The sequence below is a fragment of the Rattus norvegicus genome, chromosome 6 (assembly GCF_036323735.1).
Source record: "Rattus norvegicus strain BN/NHsdMcwi chromosome 6, GRCr8, whole genome shotgun sequence".
In the NCBI taxonomy this organism is placed as follows: domain Eukaryota; kingdom Metazoa; phylum Chordata; class Mammalia; order Rodentia; family Muridae; genus Rattus; species Rattus norvegicus.
The window spans coordinates 85,357,393-85,379,972 of record NC_086024.1 but is presented as its reverse complement, the minus strand read 5'-3'; the positions used below and the strand labels follow the sequence as shown (position 1 = coordinate 85,379,972).

The 22,580-nt window shown below is 38.5% G+C and overlaps 1 protein-coding gene and 1 pseudogene across 5 annotated transcripts in view; both read right to left on the bottom strand.

The window, feature by feature from the left end:
• Positions 1-22,580, bottom strand: part of Lrfn5 (leucine rich repeat and fibronectin type III domain containing 5) — a 356,408-nt gene that overhangs the window by 177,900 nt on the left and 155,928 nt on the right. For 4 of the 5 annotated variants that reach the window (XR_593049.4, XR_001838166.3, XM_039112241.2 and 1 more), the window contains exon 2: positions 4,466-4,636. The exons of the other annotated variant lie outside the window; for it this stretch is intronic. The gene's annotated coding sequence lies outside the window, so the exon portion shown is untranslated. The remainder of the gene's footprint in view (positions 1-4,465; positions 4,637-22,580) is intronic. 5 annotated transcript variants of the gene reach the window in all.
• On the bottom strand, positions 7,046-7,869 carry Timm17al1 (translocase of inner mitochondrial membrane 17a-like 1; annotated as a pseudogene).

Below are 22,580 nucleotides of genomic sequence, written 5' to 3'. Positions count from 1 at the left end.
TACTTAGTCCGTTCACATAGAAAACACTGGAAGTATTGTTGGAGGTATAGCATTAAGATTCTTTTATTCTGAATTACCTCCCACAGTAAAACATGGATTTTCACTAAAAGTAGCCTTTGGATAGACTGCCAAGATTTTTCTAGATGCAATGCTTCCCACAATCTGTTTAATGTTGATGAGAGATGTATGCATTTACCCATAATATTCTAAATCTGACATTGCTCCATGGTTGCCGTCACTGATACATGTTGGTTAACTACAGAAAGGGGTGTTCATCAGAGTAACCAAGAGAACCTAAAATTGAATTAGTATAAATTGGCTTGTCCTGATTTATTTCTAAGCCAATACCTAACAATGCAGCTTGCTTGCACTCACTGAAAGCTCATTGCTGAGAGTGCTTCTCACAGGGCATTAATTTCTCCTAGCCCTAAATGTAGTGTAATCACTATCTTCAAAGGCAGCGAGCATCTGTGCAGACCTCTGGACAGGGCACTGCTCTGTAGGAAATATTGTACCAGCAGTTCTGCAAGCCAACACAAACCCGAAGCACAGACAACAGACTCTCCATCAAGATCAGCCAGCTAAGCCAAATTATTTCTGTTCTCAGCCCTTACAGGCTTTTGGAAGGCTGTATTGTCACTCAAGCTTCTGGGATTTTTATCTCAAAAGGACAACACATCAACTCATTAACAGCCGTGTGAGGTTGAAATCTATCTCTGAGAGCCAGACAAATTCAATTTCCAATTAATCTATCTTCATTGTCTTGGATGATGCTATTTCACACACTCAAGCCACATGACAATTTTTACTTTTCAATTCTTGTTTACCCTGTGGTAGGTCCTGCACTTCTGTGTTATCTTTACTCCCCTACAAGTGTGTAATTGTGGTTTAATGAGAATTTTGATTTATATTCTTTCGTACCTGCTTCAGAAAAGCAAAAGCCGGGTCTTGTTTATTTAGATAAGTCTTAGCAGATTAGATGAAGGGAGACATTTGTCAAATGCGAAGAGGGAACATGATTTACCTAACGGAATTCTCGGTGCTAGCAAAGTTTGGTGGTGCTTAATTGCTGCTGGCTTAGGTTGACAACTGGCCTTGTCAACCTCCCTCTTCCCTTAGGAGTTTGATATTTCTACCATATTTCTAGACCTGCTTGCTGATAGCAGGTTCCTATCATTACCTTTCAGAGGCAGTCAAAGATATGAACAGGATTTATTTTAAAATTAACTAAGAGTCCTTTGAAGCATGTTAAATGCAAAGCACTTAGGTAATAAGTTGTGTCTTAGTGAAAATGGATTTCAAGATATGTACTGAACATAATGTTTAGTAGAATCTGATTTAGGTTGGCTTTATTTGAGAATCTTTTAAAGGTTTTGCATTTCTTCTTTTTGTACTACGAAATGCATAATTTAACAGGTTCTTACCCTGATCTTCATTTTGGAATTACTGAATTCAGTTTATACTCGCTTAATATAACCACATAACCTTTCTCAATTAAGGAAATGTTCTTCTATTGATGATTTGTGTTTTGTTGATTTATGTGAATTGTACAGTCTAAATTCATGCATATAAACATATAAAATGTGAAAATTGAATTCATCTGGTTGAGCATGTTGTATTCTCATAAAAATGTTTAAAACCATAAAATTAATTAATGGTTTATTAATTAGTACTAGGCATTTCAAGGTGATACTTCTTACCTTTAAATAGCTCTACTATAAGAAATTATTCTGCACAATACACCACATATGCCTAGTACCATCAATCTTATTATAAGGAATAATTTGTAAACCTTAAAACTGTAATTTGTGTAAAATAACTTAAATATTGTTTATTATTAAACACAATTATGTTTTAGAATGTACAATAGATTATGGAGATCTTGTCGCTATTATGTATTCCCACGACAGTTTATCATGCATATGCATTCACTCACGCAAGCGTGTATACATGAGAAGATTTGCTATTCAGACATGATTATGTATAACTTTTTGTTTCCTGAATAGCTTTTTTTTTTACAAAACTTAAGTTAGGAAGAGATGGAATGGAAAAATTATGCTTTTGCTGGCAATAAACTAAAATGGCATAGAGAAATACCACTAAAGCAACAGTGGTCAGTTACCTCAGCTTCCCTGAGGCAGCTGAGTTGAAGGAAGTATTTCAATTGCTTTCTCCATTCTCTATTTCATTCTCAAGAATGAAATAAACACCATTATACTTGTTGAAAAGAGAAACACTAGTGATATGCTATGACTTTTCAAAGAACAGTTTGAAATTAGCTCCAGACTGGGAATGCATTTTCTGTTTTTTCAAGGTAGTTAATTCAGTCTAGGATTTTTATCCTAACATTATTCCCTATTTAAAAAGAAAAGAAAAGAAAAGGAAAGGAAAAGAAAAAGAAAGAAAGAAAGAAAGAAAGAAAGAAAGAAAGAAAGAAAAAACTAGAAGTTCCAATCTTTAAAATAATAGACTTGTAATTTAAAACCCAAATGAAACAGAGCAAAAAATATTAAAAATTAACATGCAACAATTGCTTTTCATATATTAACCCTGTTCTTTGGCAGTCCACAGTCATTAGTTAAATAAATATTTGGGGCTTATATACCTACTAGTATATAAAAATGTATTTCATTTCATTGTTCTGTGATTAATAAAGGAAAACACATAAATAAATATATTTCATTTGCTAAAAACTTTTCTAAAGACAAATCCTATTATTAAGATAAAAGCTAAGTTTATCATCAGAAAATGAAAAAAAATATTTCATTGACATGTCTGACATTACATTGTGAATAGATTTCATCTTTCATTTTCTTAGGATTTATGAAAGATGAAAACCTAGCAAGTTTTTTTCAAGATGTTCTATTCATTGTTTCTAGCTCCTCAGAGACTTGTGCAACAGTTGGGATACATTAGGAGGGGTCTTTCAGCCTTTCAGAGGAAAAGAAATAGAATCTATGGAAGGAGAGATTGTGAAAGACAGTGACAGGGAGTGGGGGCAGTGACCAGGATGTAGTGATTAAATAAAAAATAAATTAAGATAAAAAATGAATGTGTTCTGTTCAGTATAAAGTTCACAAAGTAAATTAATAAAGCATGTTGAATTGGTAGAGGAATAAAAATATACACAAAAGAAATGTTTCACTACAGTAATGATCTATAATTTGCCAACTGCGTATTTTATGGTACAAATACAAAATTATGAATTAGTTTTTATATAATCTAGATGTGATTTTCCATCTTAAGGCAGTCCTCTAACATGAATTTGGGCATGAAAGCCATAACAAGCAGCCTGTTGAATACTGTGGTTTCACATAATTAGTATCATAATAAGGAAAGTATTTATCAACACTAGTCTTTATTCTCCATTAATAGCATATACATTTGTACTGAAGGCTTCCTAGCCTTACAATGGGCTGCTAAATTAAACTGTGCTTATCAAGCACCTCCTTGCCACTCTCTTAGGGATAATTTTATTACTACACAAATAATATGCATTTGAAGTTAAGCCAAACCTATGCAGTTTATAAAAATGAACCCACAGATATTTTCTGAGTATGGACATTTGAAGCGAATACATTCCATAAATCAGTAATTAGTGTCTGCAATGCAAGACACACATGCATATGTGCATGTGCATATATTCATAAACATAGACATATGTATGTGTATTTGAAAGACAAAAATGCCTCCAGTAAAATAATAATATTTGAAATATACCAAATCAATATTTTATAAAAGAATTTTTTACAGGAAAAAAATTTTTATTGCTGAATACTATAAATATAATCCAGGAAACAATGCATTTACCTGACTTATTAGAACTTAAGAAAGTCATAGACAAATAACTCAAAGCAAGGTTTTGGGGGGTGTTATATACAGTATGTTTTGTATTTTCCAAGTATTCAAATTTTCTATGTATAATTCATTTGTCCTACATGTAATTGCCATTTCTTTTAATTTTGCTAATGAACACTTTCATAGTCTGTCACGAACTCTAAATAAAACACAGACTGCTCCATTCCATAAGTCAGCCAATCATGCAAGGTATTCTTTACAAGAGCAACTCATTCTGCTAACTAAGGCCTTGGGTTTTCATAACTCGCTAAAATGAGTTTGATACAATGCATGTTCATTCTAAATCTGTTTATGCATCACAAAATTATTCTTCTAGCCTTTTTCTTGTCCAAATCACAAGGTTGCAAATGTCTCCTACAATGCTTGCAAATCATGAGCATGAAAAGAAACCAGAACATTTTATACGGATGTAGATATCAATGTAAAAGCTAATACACTTTTCATCTCCAGAAATATTGAACTCAAAAATAAGATACAAAAACATTACAAACAATAATGAACAATTCTGACTTCCATTTAGACTACCAGTTTGCAAAACTTCTGGTTACCATACGGAAAATGCCTTTAAACTTACAGGCAATGATGAAACCGAATGTGTGCAACTTACTTCTGGAGTCTGAAGAGTTCCTTACTACCATGAAGGAGTCAGTGCTTGGCCTGGCTGCTGCAGAAGACTGGCAGGGTAAACGCATTTCCAATGCTGGTTCTGAGAGTGATGTCAGACGGAAGGTTATCAGCTACTACATGTCTTCTCCACACCTGGCTGAATGGGGGGAGTCTTTAGAGGAGGCAAGCAGAACAAAGAAAAGGAATCAAAAACTGCTTATAAATACTTAACTTATTGTTGTTAATTGCATGTTCTGTCATTGTGTCTTATACTGTTTCATTGTAGCAATCAATACAAATACTTCAGATTGTTGTCTTAATCCACAGGGAGGAATTACTGAAGAGCAACAAGAGTCTATTTTCACAAAGCATGTACAAGACAGGAAATGACATACTCTTCACCTAAACTCTAGTTCTTCATGAAAAGATCCATTTTGTGTAGAATATGCATTTTCTTTCTTGCAATATATTATATTAAGAATTTATGCCCTTCCAGTTTGAACCAGTGCCCTGAGCAGACCTTGGGCACTGACTGCACACACAGTCCCCAACACCTAGAGGAAGCCTGACTTCCAGGTGCTCTAACACTCCTAGAATCACAGTTTGAATGTGTACCCAGAGCATACCTGGAGTGCTGGCTCTGTACCTACTACTATAGCACCCAGAATCACAGGATCACAGGATCACAGGATCACAGAGGAAGCTCCCGAGGCATAACTAGGAGCACTGGAACACTGACAAACTCAAGATCACAGTTGAGGCCACAATATATTCTCCAACATCTAGCATAACTGGGAACCCCACAGGAACCAGGAAAAAGACAAACCCCTGGACAACCAGAGGTACATGTTCCTTCCAGCTTGCACCAGTGTCTGGAGCAAACCCAGGGGTCTGTCTCCCCACACACTCCTGCAATACCCTGAAAAAGCTTGACTCCCAGGAGCTCTGACACACCCAGGACCTCAGGCCCACAGGACCCCAGAATCACAGAATCTCAGATAGAGCAGGGCTCTGAGGAGATCTCACACAACAAGGATCAAAGGAGGGACAGATTCCATTCAGAGACAGCAAAGACAGGTATCACTAGAGATAACCAGATTGCAAGAGACATGCATAAGAACATAAGCAACTCAAAACAAGGCAACTTGGAATCATCCAAACCTAGTTCTTTCATTAAAGCAAGTTCCAGATGCCACTAACTGGAAAGCAAGATTCAGATTTAAAATAACATCTCACAATGATGACAGAGGACTTTAGGAAGGACATAAATGACTCCCTTAAAGAAATACAGGACAACACAGGTAGAAGGAAGCCGTTAAAAAAGAAACACAAAAATCTCTTAAAGAATTACAGAAAAACACAACCAAACAGGTGAAAGAATTGAAAAAATCAATCCAGGATTTAAAAATTGAAATAGAAGCAATAAAGAAATAAAAAACCTAGGAAAGAGATCAGGAGTCACAGATGCAAACATCACCAAAAGAATACAAGACATAGAAGAGAGAATCTCAGGTGCAGAAGATACCATAGAAAACATTGACGCAATAGTCAAAGAAAATACAAAATGCAAAAAGTTCCTAACTCAAAACATACAGAAAATTCAGGATACAATGAGAAGATCAAATCTAAGGATAATAGGTATACAGAGATGGAAGATCTCTTAAAGGGCCAGTAAATATTGTCAACAAAATTATAGAAGAAAACTTCCCTAACAAAGAAAGAGATGCCCAACTTAAAGGGCCAGTAAATATTGTCAACAAAATTATAGAAGAAAACTTCCCTAACAAAGAAAGAGATGCCCAACTTAAAGGGCCAGTAAATATTGTCAACAAAATTATAGAAGAAAACTTCCCTAACAAAGAAAGAGATGCCCATGAACATTCCAGAAGCCTACAGAGCTCCAAATAGACTGGACCAGAAATGAAACTCCTTCTGTCACATAACAATCAAAATACCAAATGTACAGAAAGAATATTTAAAAGAAAGAATATTTACAAAGAAATGTACAAAGAAAGAATATTTAAAAAGGTAAAAGAAAAAGAGCAAGTAGCATATGAAGGCAGACATATCAGAATTACACCATATTTCACACAAAAAAATCTATGAAAGCGATTAGATCCTGAAAAAAGCAAGAAAGCAATCTTGTTTCAACAAACCCAAAAAGAAAATTGCCACACAAATATAATTCCACCTCTAAAACCAAAAATAACAGAAGGAAACAATCACTTTTCCTTAACATCTCTGAACATCAATTGAATCAAATTCATCAATTAAAAGACATTGACTAACAGACTAATACTTAAACAGGACCCAGCATTTTACTGCATACAGGTAATGTATCTCATGGAAAAAGAAAAATATTATCTCAAAGAAAAAGTCTGGAAAATTTTTTGGAGCAAATAGTCCCAAGAAATATAAAGCAGTAGCCATTCTATTTTTTATTGGATTTTTTTCTTTATTTATTGGATTTTTTATTTACATTTCTTTTTTTTTCAAGTCCCAGAAGCCTTTTATTGTCTGAACAACTGTACATAAGCACCAGGCAGAGAAGTCCCGAAGGAAGGACAGTCGCGTTTCACTGTTATGTGGCCTTTGGTCCTTTATCTTCTAAGTTCATATACATTCTTTAAATGATATTAGACATTTATTTTGATCACAGATGCAATCCAAGCATGAATAAATAAACTCGGTATCTTTTCCACCCTCTGAGTCTCTTTCAAATAGAAAAATGTGCTAAATGCCTCTTGATGTCCCGCTAGGCCACCGGTGTCCCACCTAAGCCTTTCAACAGACTGTAACTTGATCTTCTGAAACCCTACCAAACTGCAGTCCACCCAGGTCCAGGAATCCTGGGGACCAAGTCCTACTGATACTGTCGGTAGTCTCCAAACGGTGAGGACGGCAACTGGCTTGAAGGCAACTGGGAGTGGTCTTCAGCAAACTGAGGGCCATTAGGAAACTGTGCCGAGGCAAACCTGGTCAACAGGATACCAGCTCCTTCAATTAAAGCTAGGAGAATGCCGCCCATCGCAGCTGACCCAACCATGGCTACCGGTCCAGTTCTTGCTGCCAGGATGGCTCCTGTTAAGGCACCACTAGTGATGGAGTTCCAGCGGTCTTCTTTGCCTCTTATTTGAACCATACCACAGTCAATCGTGGAAAACAGGCCTCCCCAAACTACAAAGCTACCTCCCAATTGTGGAGCCCTGTTTTTAATAGCTGTTAAACTCCCTCGGAGTCTGTGGTTTACTCCCACTGGAGAATTTCGAAAACCTTTGAAGGCCTGGAAGATGCCGCCACCTATGGTACCCATGGTAAAGGCACCGTAACAGTCATCCACAATTCTCCAGGGGCACGGCTCGCGGGCGTACTCCTCCATCTTGGCTCCAACCTGGGCCTTTATTTACATTTCAAATGTTATCCCCTTCCCTGGTTTCCCTTCAATAAACCCCCCCAGTCCCCCCTTCTTCTATGAGGGTACTCCTCTACCCCTCCACCCACTCCCTTCCTACCTCCCAACCCTGATAGTCCCTTACACTGGCAGGTTGAGCCTTGGCAGGACCAAGGGCTTCTCGTCCCATTGGTGCCCAACAAGGCCATCCTATGCTACATTTGCAGCTGGGGTCATGGGTCTGTCTATGTGTACTCTTTGGATGGTGGTTTAGTCCCTAGAAGCTCTGGTTGGTTGATATATTCTTGTGGGGATTAAATCCCCTTCAGCTCCTTCAATCCTGTCTCTAACTGCTACAGTAGGGATCCCTGTTCTGAGTTCAGTGGTTGGCTGAGAGCATCTGCCTCTGTATTTGTCTTGCTCTGGCAGTGCCTCTCAGGAGACAACTTTATCAGCCTCCTGTTAGCATACACTTCTTGATATCAGCAATATTGTCTGGGTTTGGTGGCTGTATATAAATATGGGCTGGATCCCCAAGTAGGGCAGTCGTTGGATAGCCTTGCCTTCAGTATCTTCTCCAAACTTTGTCTCTGTATTTTCTCCTATTAATATTTCTGTTCCACTGCTAAGATGGACTGAAGAATCCGCACTTTGGTCTTCATTCTTCTTGAGCTTCATGTGGTCTGGAAATTTGTTTCTCGGTTTTCTAAACTTTTGGGCTAATATCCACTTACTAGTCAATGCATATACTGTGTGTTCATTTGTGATTGGGTTACCTCACTCATGATGATATTTTCGAGCTTGATACATTTGCCTAGGAATTTCATGCAGTCATTGTTTTTGATAGCTGAGTAGTACTCCATTGTGTAGATGTTTCTGTATCCATTCCTCTGTTGAGATACATCTGGGTTCTTTCCATCTCCTGACTATTATAAATAAGGCTGCTATGAACATAGTGGAGTATATGTCCTTGTTATATGTTGGAGCATTTTAGGGTATATGCACAGAAGGTTTAGCTGGGTCCTCGGGTAGTATTATATCCAATTTTCTGAGGAAGGTCCAGACTTATTTCCAGCGTGGTTGTACCAGCTTGCAATCCCACTAACAATGGAGGAGTGTTTGTCTTTCTCCACATCCTTGCCAACATGTTGTCACCTGAGTTTTTTACCTTAGTCTGTGACTGGTGTTGGCATAGCCATTTTAATATCGAATATTATAGACTTTCAACCAAAAGTTACCAAAAAGATAAGGGAGGTTATTTCATACTTATCACAGGAAAAATCAAGATGAACCCTCAAATTTGAACATCTATGCTCCAAATGCCAGGGCACCCACATTCATAAAAGAAACTCTACTACAGCTCAAAACATGTAGTGTGTCTCACACAATAATGGGGGGAAACTTTAACACATCATTCTCAACAATGGACAGATCACAAAAACAGCAACAAAACAGAGACACTGTGAAACTAACAGAAGTTATGAAACAAATGGATTTAACAGATTTCTATGGAACATTTCATCCTAAAACAAAAGAATATACCTTCTTCTCAGCACCTCATGTTAATGTCTCCAAAATCGACAATATATTTGTTCACATAACAGGCCTCAACAGGTCCAAGGAGATTGAAGCAATCCAATGCATCCTATCAGATCACCACAGACCAAGACTGGTCTTTTGCAGCCTGATGTGAGAGGCCTGTGCTGCTACTGCAGGCCATGGTGAAGACAGGCATGTTCTGTCACCAAGGACTGTGTCTAAGTCTGTGGCCTGATTGCAGCAGGAGTTTATGTCAATGTCTGTGCTCCGTCTTGGTTACCACCAAAGGCCATGTCATCATCTGTGGTCTGGAATACCTTCTGAAGCCACATTGATTTCTGAAGTCCAATCCTCAGAGGCCTCTGGAGAGCTGGCCCAACCTCTCCCCTGAGCAATGCTGGGTGCTGGTCCTGATAGCATGGCTTTGGGTGAGCTAACCAAATCAGATGCCACCCACGCCCAGATATAGGGCTTTGAGCTAACCACCCCAACATTTACCACATCTATGAGCTGCTAGAGCACATGTAGAGGCAGGTCATGGGAACCAAAGCTGCAGTATGGGTGTGTCAAATGTATATTTGCAAGGAAAACTTTTAGGACAAAAGGGAATACTGTGTGAAATAATATAACATTTCACATCTTCCTTGGTCAGATGTTTTTTATTATTTATCTTATTTTGTTTTTATTTTATTTTACTTTAGGAGGGAAGTTAGGAGGTCAGAGGTCTGATATGAAAGGACTTGGAAATGAGTGTAATTAGGGTGCATGGTGAGAAATTCATACCAAGTCAATTAAAATTTATGTAAATATATTTACATAATTCTCTCACTTTTCTTTCCGTATTTGTCTTACTGCCAAATTATCAGTCTCATCTTTGATCATTGCTGTGACACATGAATACAAATGTTTATTTATTTCAAAGTATAGTGGATATGAAACTGTCTTATAGAACACATAATAACTTTTGTTTTTTTCTTAAAACTGTATAAGTTTAGCACATTTAAGAAAGGAAAGGACATCTATAAGAACAAAAATGATATATTATTTACTATTCCTTCTTTAAATCCCCAGATTTTGAACAATCATGGGCCCAACATATAGTATATTAATCTTATGATTAACAAGGAAATAATTTCCCTATGCCAATTCCAAAGGCAAGCATATTTATTGTAAGTAAACCATGAGCATTTACTCATCTTGCTGTTTGTTCTCCATGTTGTACTAAGTTAACTGTTTTAAAATATTACCAACTGAAAGATATCCCTTCTACTAGCTTTCAACTTATTTAAAAATCATGAAAGTATAGTTTACATAATATAGTTATTATCTTTAGTGGACTATTCAAAATATAAGATTTTAGTTTAATAATTCCAATATCTACTTGTAATTGTTTGTCCTTATATATATCAGCACTTGATGTGAGAGCAAAATAGAAAGGTTTCTATGTTTTTACAGCCTGCACTAAATAACTAGTCTTAGTTTAATGAGCAATACAGCAAAACCCTGTGTCAGAAGAGAGAAAGGAAAATCATTTCATTTGAATTAGTTTCTCAAGCAAAAAATGGTCATAAGGATTCACATAAACACGATTATTAAAACACACTTTCTCAGCTTGAGAACTGCCAAACCTAGGTACTTTAAAATTAAATTAGAGATACTGATTAAAAATGGAAATAATCTTGTGTCGTTGAATAAAACCACAGCAAAAGGCACTAGCTGCTGGAAAACATTTACAAATAATAGCCCACATCCAAGATCATATGACAAATAATTTAATGCCCTACTGGAGCCCTCACCACTTATGTAAATGTCACACTGAAAATTAACACAACTAATCATCCCTTCCCTCTAACAGCAAGAGTTCAGCAGTTCAATAAGACATAAATCTTGGTGACCTAAAAATTGCATTGCTGCATTTTTAATTTCCTGTGAACAACTCCTGGAGTAACTTGGTTATGGTTTTGCTCAGTAACATCCTGGACAACCTGAATGACATTGAGATCAGAGAACAACAGTAGGTGATGAATGTTCTGGACTGCTTTCATAATTCATTCACTAAATTTCATGATAGTCCAAAATAATAGAAGCTAGACATAAAAAATTAATAAACTAACAATTGGTTTAATGAAGAAACAAAATCTATCACCATAATTGGACTTTAATTATGAAATATTTGTGTACTACACTGTGCACATGCCACATTCAAGGGGGGGGAGGAAAAGTTTTACTTCTTGAAGTATTTCAGAGCAAGAGTAAGAAAAAATTAGAAATCTCTATATCTTTTATCTGTCCCTAAGAAAAGGCTTTGCTCTAGATTTTTTTTAACAGAACACACACACACACACACACACACACACACACACACACACACACACACACTGGTAAAGGAATTGCGAAGGAATGTTGTCTTAAACATGGTTTAACTAGTTTATAAGGAAGAATTGAATTTACTGGAACCCTCTGGGCCAGAACTGCACTTAAAATCGTGTACATACGCTATCAGGTTATAACCATAAGTTGCTTCTTAGTAGATGGTATTGTATTTATCTAGCATATTATACATGCACACAAACACAAAACACACACATATCACACAAATAAACACACAAACACACATGCACACACTCATTACATTGTGTGAGGCTTAGAAGAGTACATAGTTTCAGACAGCTATGTGTTCAGTATGAAGAATCTGCTTACATGAGAAGTATATAGCTTATGAAGAATGGTTACATTTCCGTAAAGGCAATTAAAATTTAAACCAGCTGTATATTAGATAGGAAAGCCAATAGAGTACATAATTTTAAATAATGTTAATGTATATAATTAACTTGCTAGTTCTGTCTAAAATTCAGTTTCTGGAAGTAAATGATATTTGTAGTAAAAGCTAGATTCACACAATATGATACCTGTAAATTCTACAAAAAAAATGTATGTAAAATAAGGGGCAAAAAAATTTATATTGAGTTGATTAAGCATTTTGATTGATATAACTAATGTTTAATAAATTATCAGATTCTAAATAAGCAAATAGTTTTTAAAATGCTGCAAATTATAGCCTCATAATTTAAAGGTAATTAGTTAAGGTCTTTTGAAATTTACATTTATTTTCCTGCATAGAATTGAAATTTATTTCAAGGTAAACATTACAAAATCACTTTATTTGCCCTCAAGGTTAATTTCAGTTGATATCCTCTTATCCTTGGGGAAGTGAAGAAAGTTACTCTCTTCTCTACCTTCATCTCCCTATCACTTCCCGAATTCACTTTATCCCTTTTCCCTTCATCACCATTTTCAAATGACTCCACAGATTATCTTATGAAGAAATCATAACCATAGTAATATTAATTATGAGAAATGGGTGTAAGGAGAGTTTCAAAGAATGTATATTATAAATGTTCATTCTAATTTGTAATACATATACATATTTATGGGAAATAAATAAAGTTTTAAATATGAAGAATAGGAACTCCATGTTTCACTTGCTTATTAACATTCATTACACAGAAGTAAATTTTGAGCACCCCATTTTTATGTTAATTATAATAGATATGGGTTAAGAAGAAAGTAGGTTTAGATTACATGACAATCTTTGAATTATTTTTTAAACTGCATAAAAAATCTGCTTAAAATTCACTCCTTCTTTAAAAGGGGAACAAGAATACCCTTGGCAGGGAATAGAGAGGCAAAGATTAAAACAGAGACAGAAGGAACACCCATTCAGAGCCTGCCCCACATGTGGCCCATACATATACAGCCACCCAATTAGACAAGATGGATGAAGCAAAGAAGTGCAGGCAGACAGGAGCCAGATGTAGATCTCTCCTGAGAGACACAGCAAGAATACAGCAAATACAGAGGCGAATGCCAGCAGCAAACCCCTGAACTGAGAACAGGACCCCCGTTGAAGGAATCAGAGAAAGAATTGGAAAGCTTGAAGGGGCTTGAGACCCCATATGAACAAGCAACCAGAGCTTCCAGGGACTAAGCCACTACCTAAAGACTATACATGGACTGACCCTGTACTCTGACCTCATAGGTAGCAATGAATATCCTAGTAAGATCACCAGTGTAAGGGGAAGCCCTTGGTCCTGCCAAGACTGAACCCCCAGTTAATCTGATTGTTGGGGGGAGGGCGGCAATGGGGGGAGGATGGGGAGGGGAAGACCCATAAAGAAGGGGAGAGGGAGGGGTTAGGGGGATGTTGGCCCATAAACCGGGAAAGGGAATAACACTGGAAATGTAAATAAGAAATACTCAAGTTAATAAAAAAAAAAAGAAAGAAAAGAAAAAAATATTGAACACACACACAAAAAAAAAGATATACATTGCATAGTAATCAATAATTGATTTGTGGTATAAATAATAAATTCCATTTCCTGATTTACCCTTAACTCAGGAGAATGCTTTTATCTCAATAGTCTTTTGTATATCGTTTCAGAGCCTATATGTTTTCATATGTTGTGTATTCTAGAATCACTTTAATAGATACACAAGATGTTAAATTTATTTTCAGTTTTGTTTATGATGTATAATAAATATTTTGGAAGTAAAAAAAAATATCTGCTTAAAGATTACCTCAGAAAATCTCTAAAGAACCTTAAGGGGAGATATCTTCAGACTGCAATTTGATTATTTTATTTAAAAAAAATTAGAGCACATTTAAGAGTTACAGCTCATTACTTTTTCTTTTCCATATCATATCTAAAATAAAGTATACATAATATGGTCAGTTCCAAAGAACAAATACACACTTTTCATTGACTAATATATTTAACTTAATACTTCTTGAAGGAAATATTTTTAAAAGGAAAGACCATTCACCCAGAAAAAATAGTTTCTAAAGTAAAACTTGTGACTGAGTTAAAAAATATTCTCTTGGCAAAGGCTACTGATGGGGGGAAAGTTAAAGAAGCTATGGAGGACATAGCACAGTAATTCTCTATAAGGTCAGATTCCAAAATGCTGTGTGTAATGACAGAAGGATCCAGAGCCACATATGAATGCAAAGCAGTACTTGAAGGCATGTTCAGCTACATTATTGCATTATAGGGCAACCCCGCAGTCCTTGAGCCTTTTCTTATTCAGCATTTTAGCACTTTACTTCACAGAGAACATTAGTAACACAGCTTAAGTCTGTGAATCTGTCACTATCAGAAACCTAAGATTGAAAAATGCCCCCACAGCTTTAATGAATGAGCATAAAATGTCAAAATGAAATATGTAGCCAACATTAAAAAGGCTCAGGCTCAGAACTTTAACTCTAAACGTGAGGGATGCTTTGAAATTCTACTTATGAAATAAGCACGAGGAACTAATTATCCCATGAACTAATCCCAGGGATGTGCAGCCTAGGTAGGAACAGAAAACCGTATTTGTAATGGCAGGCTTCAACATTGCACTGAACTGCATGGTTCTCAACAAGCCACATATAGAACATGGTGTACTACTCTAAAACTTCCATATAATTCCTGGATATTTATAGCAGAAGAAAGCATGGCCAGTCAAAACCACTTCTTACCAAATTGTTTAAACTACTTTAAATACCCCTTCTTCCAACACCTCTACCCCTGCGTGGGATACAATTCTTGACCCCAGTGCACTGATTTCTGTTGTCTCTATCAATAAACCTCTTGTTGATTGCATCAAGATAGGTCTCTCATGAGTTCTTGGGGGGTCGCATCATCCCAAGACTTGAATGAGGGTCTCCCCGCTCCAAGGGTCTTTCATTTTGGGGCTCATCCAGGATCAGCGACCACCCTCTTTTCTGGAGATTCACTTGGACGTGAGATATTGTCTGTGTCTTTGTGTTTCTGTGCTGGCTGAACTCTAGGTCTGTATTGCTCCTGAGTTCTGGTTTTGCAGTTGCTCGTGGTGTCAGGTAGAGATGGAGACCTGGGTCTCTGGAAGAGGCGAGGTGTGAGTATTGGTAGACATGCCAGGGGCTCACAACTGCATCACCCTGGGAGACGTTCCGGCAGGTCTGTAGGGACCCCAGGGACGCCTGGGAGATTCCTGTCTGGGTGCTGGTGAGGATTCGGTGATTCTCCTGGAGTTGGAGAAAAGACCCGCACTCCCAGTCGTCTGGGTGCTGGTGAAGACACAGTAGTTCTCCTGGACTGGAGAAGTGAAATGTCCTCTGGCCGTCTGTTTTTGCAGAGTGGTCTTGCCTGTCTAGATGGGGACAGGTGTCTGTTAGTCTTTGTCTGTATGCTTGGGTCTCTGTTTTGTGTTACTTGTGACTTTGACGATGGGACAGACTGTGATGACCCCTCTGAGTTTGACCCTGGACAACTGGACTGAAGTGAGACCTGTTAGTTTGTCTCTGTTTTCTGTGTTTGTGTCTTGTGTTATTTGTGATGATGGGACAGACTGTGATGACTCCTGAGTTTGACTTTAGACCGTTGGACTGAAGTTAGGGCTAGAGCACACAACCTGTCAGTTAGGATTAAGAAAGGACTGTGGCAGACTTTTTGTTCCTCAGAGTGGCCAGCGTTTGATGTCGGCACCTTTGACTTAATCATTATTTTTGATCTGCTCCCCTTGGGAAGGAGGAGTGATGTGGAATCTGCTCCCCACTTCATCTGTCTGTGGTGAGCTCACAGAAGCTCCCATCTGAATCAGTTCAGTTTTGTAATCATCTCGTGGCAGCCACTTGTTTTTTGTTTTTTTGTTTGTTTTTGTTTTTTGTTTTTTGTTTTTTTTTTTTTGTCCGCACTTCTGTTTTTGTCTGTTAATCTTTTGATTGTCTTTCTGTGTGACTGCATGCTATTTGTCTTCTTCGGCAGACCTCTATGATTAGGGGAGATGGGACTCAGACTCCCTCCCTGAGTCTAGGGTAACCCTAAATGTGGGAGGGACCCCTATAGACTTTCTGGTGGATACCAGAGCAGAGTATTCAGTCCCAAAACAATCATTGGGAAAATTAAAAGACAAAAAGACCATATTGCGGGGGCAACTGGGCAGAAACAATATCCTTGGACCACATTACAAACGGTTGACCTGGGAAAAGGATGGGTGTACCATTCCTTTCTGGTTATTCATGAATGTCCTGTGCCTTTCTTGGGAAGAGACTTGTTGACAAAGTTGAAGGCACAGATTCAGTCTACTCAGTCAGGATCTGAAGTAAAGTGGGGTACTCCCACTTCCATGATATTGGCTTTAAAACTAGAGGACAAGAAGCCCCAAACATTAGCAAATGGCTAAAAGAATTTCCAAAAGCCTGGGCGAAGACTGGTGGCATGGGGATGGCAGAGAGGGTCCCTCCCATTGTGGTTGGACCGAAAGCCAGTGCCTCTCCTATCAGGGTACAACAGTACCGGATGAGTCGTGAGGCCAGAGAAAGCCAGTACCATGAAGAGCAGCAGCAGCAGTAAAGAACAGGCATCTGGAGCCTAGAAAGACTGTTATCAGGGTTGTTGCTGTTTTGATTGTGAAGATTCTGTGGTTTTGGTTAGCTGGAGCTAAGAGTCAGCTGTGATTAACAAGATACCATAACTACTAAAGAGAAACTTTGCATTACAGGAACAATTGAGGTTGGTCAGCTGGAGCTAAGAAATTAGTGGTGATTAAGAAGAGACCAGCATCATTGATGTGAAATCTTCTTGGAAGTGATTTCTGAGAGCACAAAGAGGCTGTGTTCCAGAGAAAGCCAAGGTTGTGCTTGGTGCTATGGCTGGACTTAGTAGTGTATAAGAGTCACTCAGGGGGTACTGGTTTTGAAGACATGAAGGAGTCATGAAGAGCAGCTGAGTTTGGGCAGTGTGAGAGGCCATGGTAGGCCATTGGAGAAGGTGTACCCTCAGTTGTAGTTGATGACCCAGGGCTGAAGGGGTCATGCAAAGGATTTGAGGGTTGGCACCGTGAAGAGAGCCTGTGAGAAGCTATTGGTGAAGCCTAGTTGCAGCGGAAGAGAGCAGCATTTTGGAGATGCCAGTACCATGAGATGACCAGCAAGAGCAGCAGCAGCAGCAGCAGCGGAGTACAAGTATCTGGAACCTAGAAGACAAGGTGTGTGCTACAAAGGGCAGAGTTGGAGAAGTGACCTAACTCCTTGGAGGACCCTAGAAGATTGTAAGTGGATCCCAGACGTTGGACAATTAGAGTTTGATTTTGCTTTGGGTTGTATTGTGATGATTGTGGTTTGGTTAGCTGGACCGGTCTTCAGTCAAGGGTACACAAGTAGCTGCACTCCTCCAAACAAGCTCTCAAGGTCCACTGTAGGAACGTAGGGTAGTAAAGCTTATGGACTACCTGAAGAACTGTGGACCTTGTCATGGGCTGGGTAACCCACTTGTTCATGGTCATTCCTGACTGCCCCTACCCCTTGCCATCTCTTGCCCTGATAAAGTCAGCAACAGTGAGTATTATTCATTGTCCAGGACATCAGGAGGGAAGAGAGTCAGTGGCATGGGCCAATAACGAAGCAGATCAAGTGGCTCGATAAATGGCTATGCAGGAGCTTATCCTGGTTGCCAGCCTGCAAGAGACAGCCACTGGGAACTGGGATTGGACTAAGGGATGGCCTCACTTAGAATTTACAACAGAAGAAAAGGCCCAAATTGCTTATAAGAAGAAGGACAATGGCACACTTGAGGGGAAAACTATACTCCCCAGAGAATAAACAAAAGACTCAAATGGACTCATTTAGGGGGATAAGAAGCTTATCTAAGTAATTAAGGTATATGTAATAGACTTTAGGATTTTAGCTAGAGAGACAGTAGAAAAGTGTAAGGTATGTCAGCAAGTGAATACTTAGCAAGCAAACAGGGCAAAGGGACCTAGGGAGTTTAGTTGGAAGTCAAAGTTAACTTCACTGAGATAAAACGAGGAGTGCTTGTAGATTCCTTTTTAGGAATAGATAGAAGCTTTCCCCTCCAAGCAAGAGATGGCCTTGGTATTCATCAAGAAGTTACTGGAAGAAATCTTCTCCTGCTTTGGAGTGCCCAATGTGATCGGACTTTCGTTGCCAAGGTAAGCCAGGGTATGGCCAGGTATTTAGAGGTTGATTGGAAATTACATTACAGACCTCAAATCTCAGGACAGGTAAAGAGAATAAATAGAATTCTAAAAGAGACCCTGCCCAAATTGGCCATGGAGACTAGCATAAACTGGGTGGCACTCCTTCCCTCTTGCTCTCGTCAGAGCAAGAAATATCCCTTTCAGATTCAGCCTTACCCCCTCTGAGATCTTATACGGGGCCTCAGCTCCTCTGACTGTATTAGATGATGTTACTGAACCAACATGTCATAGTAATAATGATTTGTATGCCAGGCTAAAAGAATTACAGGTGATACAGAAAGAAGTCTGGTCACAGCTGGCAATAGCTTATGTCCTGGGGACCCCTGAGACATCTCACCAGTTCTAGGTCAGAGATTCCATCCAAGTATGACAACATCAGGTCCAGACGCTTGAGCCTTGCTGAAGAGGACCATACCTGGTGCTGCTGACCACCCTGACAGCCGTCAAGTGTCAGCCCTCACCAGCCACGTACTAGCTGTTGGGGTTGGGAGCTGAGAAAAAGCTAAGATAAATGGATACATCAGAGATGTGAGCTGTAATGCTCACTTGAGTGTGCTTTGAAAGCAAGAATTTCATGTTTGCCCTGGGTTCCATCGAGATAGGTCCCCCAATCACAAGTGTGGGGGTAGGCTTGATTTCTATTGCAAATGATGTTAAGGCATTGCATATATTAGTACTCCTAACACTTCTTGGGACTGTGCCTCAGGGATCACAACCTCTATAAGTTTAGAGGTTCTAAAAGGCAGTCATGACTTTTTTGTGTAGGTTCAGATAGTGCCCAGATTGAAATCCTGATGCTAAACACTTAGAAATTACTCTGAGGGCTGAGTTTAGGTGCTAAATTGGAAATGACTACTGATCCTCTTAAGTTGCATCTACACCACAAGTGTCTTACCAATAGAGGATAAATATCTAAGCTCGAGGAATTCCTGACCTCCCTCTTGGAGGTGGTCTTACAAAACAGGAGTGGGCTAGATTTACTCTTCCTCAAAGATGAAGGGCTATGTGCTGCTTTAAGAGAGGAATGTTGCTTTTAAGAGACAGAGAAGAACGACAAGGAAGGATGATTTAATAGATCTCCCTGGTTGACTACTTTAATCTCCTCATTAATAGGGTCTCTCTTAATTTTACCCTTGCTCTTTGCCATATATCCTTAATAAGTTAGTAAATTTTGTTAAAGAAAGAGTGAGTACTGTACAGATTTTGATGTTAAGCCAACAATATCATGCTTTAGAAGGACAAGAAAATCAATATTATGAAGATGCTGAAGTTTAGTTCTATGATTAGAACTAGCCATTAGAAGAAGTGGGGAATGAAAGGAAAACGTTTAAAATTGCCCCCTAGACAAAAGTTGAAGCCAAAAGTGGGCCCTGGAACTGCCTGTTCCAGAAACTAGCTGATCACAGGAAGAGTAATTGCACCAGCTGGTTCAGCCACTTTGTTCCAGAAACTAGTTAACCATAATAGCAGCTGACCATAATAGCAGCTGACCATGGTAGCAGGAACTGATTAACCATAAAGTTAGATTAAAATCTTAAAGAACAATCATGAGAAACAGGAGGTTCTTCCTTGTGATTTGCTATGTTTTTTTCCTTTAAATACCTCTTCTTCCAACCATCTGAGGTCGAACTCCTCTACCCCTGCGTGGGATATGAGTTTTGACCCCAGTGCACTGATTTCTGTCGTCCCTATCAATAAAACTCTTGTTGATTGCAAAAAGATTGGTCTCTCGTGAGTTCTTGGGGGGGGTCTGTCATCCTGAGGCTTGAGTGAGGGTCTCCCCACTTCGTGGGTCTTTCAAGTCCACTGAGCATGATTTCTCTATTCTGTTTTGCTTTACTGTATTTCTGTGTGTGACTTCTACAATGTCTAGTAAATTTCTTTAAGTGTACTCATAATGGTGTTTTTTATAATTACTTATTTCAAGTCTTTCTTTAGAATCAACTGAGAAACTTCTGTGCTGCTTTCTATTTGTTTGTCTGTGCTCCATATGCATGACTGATTTTTTGAGATTGAAGCCTTTTCCTCTTCCAGAAATACATAACAATCAGTCGTTTTCTGCAGTTATTTTAATAGCAAGTTATATTTGCTAATTTTTGTTTCTCAGAGAGTTGATCTTGCACATTAAGTTACAGAATTAGTTTTCTGCACTGTCATGTGTACATACATGTGTGCAGGTGGGTTCCGGTGCATATGCACAAATGGAAGAAGGCTCACTTACTCCCTACTCTATTCATTTACCTAAGATTTTTGAGTCATAGACTCTTAGTCTGACTAACCACTGAGCTTCAGGGGTCTTTCTCTCCCCATTTGCCTATATCTGGATAAAGTCATGTTTGGGATGTAAAACCATGCCAGGAAGTGTGGTAAGGTCGTGTAGTTCAACATCCAGAGACTTGGCAGACACACACCTGAGGCTTAGGTGACTCCCAGCTCCCTGTCAGACTCCTGACTTGGAACACATGTCATGCTTCTCATATAAAAGAAACATGTCCTATGATCAAATAAGCTCAAAACAGAGTTTTTCCTGCTAACGAGGCACCTAGGAGCCTGAGGGCTTAGCCAATAATTTTCCCTTCCCAGACATTCGCCCCTGCAAAAGATATTTAATCTCAGGCCCACCATGAGAAGTGGTGATGGCTTTACATATCCATTTTCTGCCATGACAATAAACTGTTTAGAATGTTGAATTATCTCTTTTCATCAAGATCCTCTGTGGGGAGTCATAAAGAAGGCCTTTGCCTTCAGAGTCACAGTCTAATCTCCTGTAGAAGGCCTCTGTGTGCTCCCAGCCACAACCACCACCAAGCTTGTTGCCAAGCCTGCTGCCAAGCCAAGGACCACCTCCTGCTCTGGGACAAGCCAGAGCTCCATTTACCCCCAAACTTGGGCTAGACACTGTCCCCAGCCCATGGCTCCAGATTCCATTCTTAACTCTTCAGTGATTCCCAGCAGTGCCTGGAAGTCCAAAACCTCTGGCTTTTCACAGGCTTAGGAATGCCTGGACCAGTTCAGACCAGCTCAGATCAGTTCAGGCCAGCTCAGACCAGCTCCACTTTTCCACATCTCATACTGAGCTTTCCCACCCCTAGTATGTGTCTTAGCACTTTCCTAGCCCAGCACCAGGCAGCTACAGTGCTGGAGTGGTATAAGCCCAGTCAAACTGTCTGTTCCACAGCCCCAAGTGGTTCTGCCCAATGGCAGAGCAGACAAGAGCCTACAGAGATGTGCTTCTTCCCACCTGATTTCTCTATAAATGCTAGGGAATTCCATTTGCCATCCATATTATTGCATAAGTACTTTATAATGAAGCCATTTCTCCAACTCCTATGATGTTTGGTAGTAGTATCAAGATTATGATGATATGAGGTAAATCACAATATTTTCTTCTGTCCTGTTTTTTTAAAGTTTTATATACATTAGCCCTTTTTCTTAAATGTTCAACTAATTATGATATTCAGAGTCACAGAATATTTGGCAATAATAATAATCTTTATGAATATAATACCATACTTAATGTCATAGATTTTATATGCTTTGATTTCTGAAATTCAGAATTTTTATATTAATTCCTTCAGTAAACTCTAGCTTTTAACTTGAAATTTTCTTTATTTTTATTTTATGTTGGATTGTTTGCCTAAATATCTGTGTACCTCATGCATGCAGTACTCATGTAGACCTGAAGAGGACAGTGGATCCTCTGACTTGGTTCACAAACAGTTGTAAGCTGAGAAGTGGTTAGAAAGTAAAAAAAAAAAAAAATTCATAGAAGGCGATCTACTGAAACACCTCTTCCATCCCCCCAAAACTTGTATCTTGTGAATTGTTAATCACATAATTGATAATAGATAGTTTTTATTAAACTAAAATAATTTCTATATTTAGATCAAAGTTTTTTAATGACTTTTACACTTAAGAGAGTTTTAATTTTCATCTATTCTGTTGAACTAGAAATGGAGTACATGAATTACAAAGAATGCCTTCAACTTAATAAATCTCATATCCTCCAGAGTCATTTCAAAATCATAGTATGCTTAAGCACTATTTAACAAAGATAAGAAATGCTGAAATTGCAAAAGTTCTCACTCTGATATTCTTCTTTGTATTTTGTTGGAAAATATTGTGAAAACCAATAACAGGTAATGCATATTATGATTTGACGGAA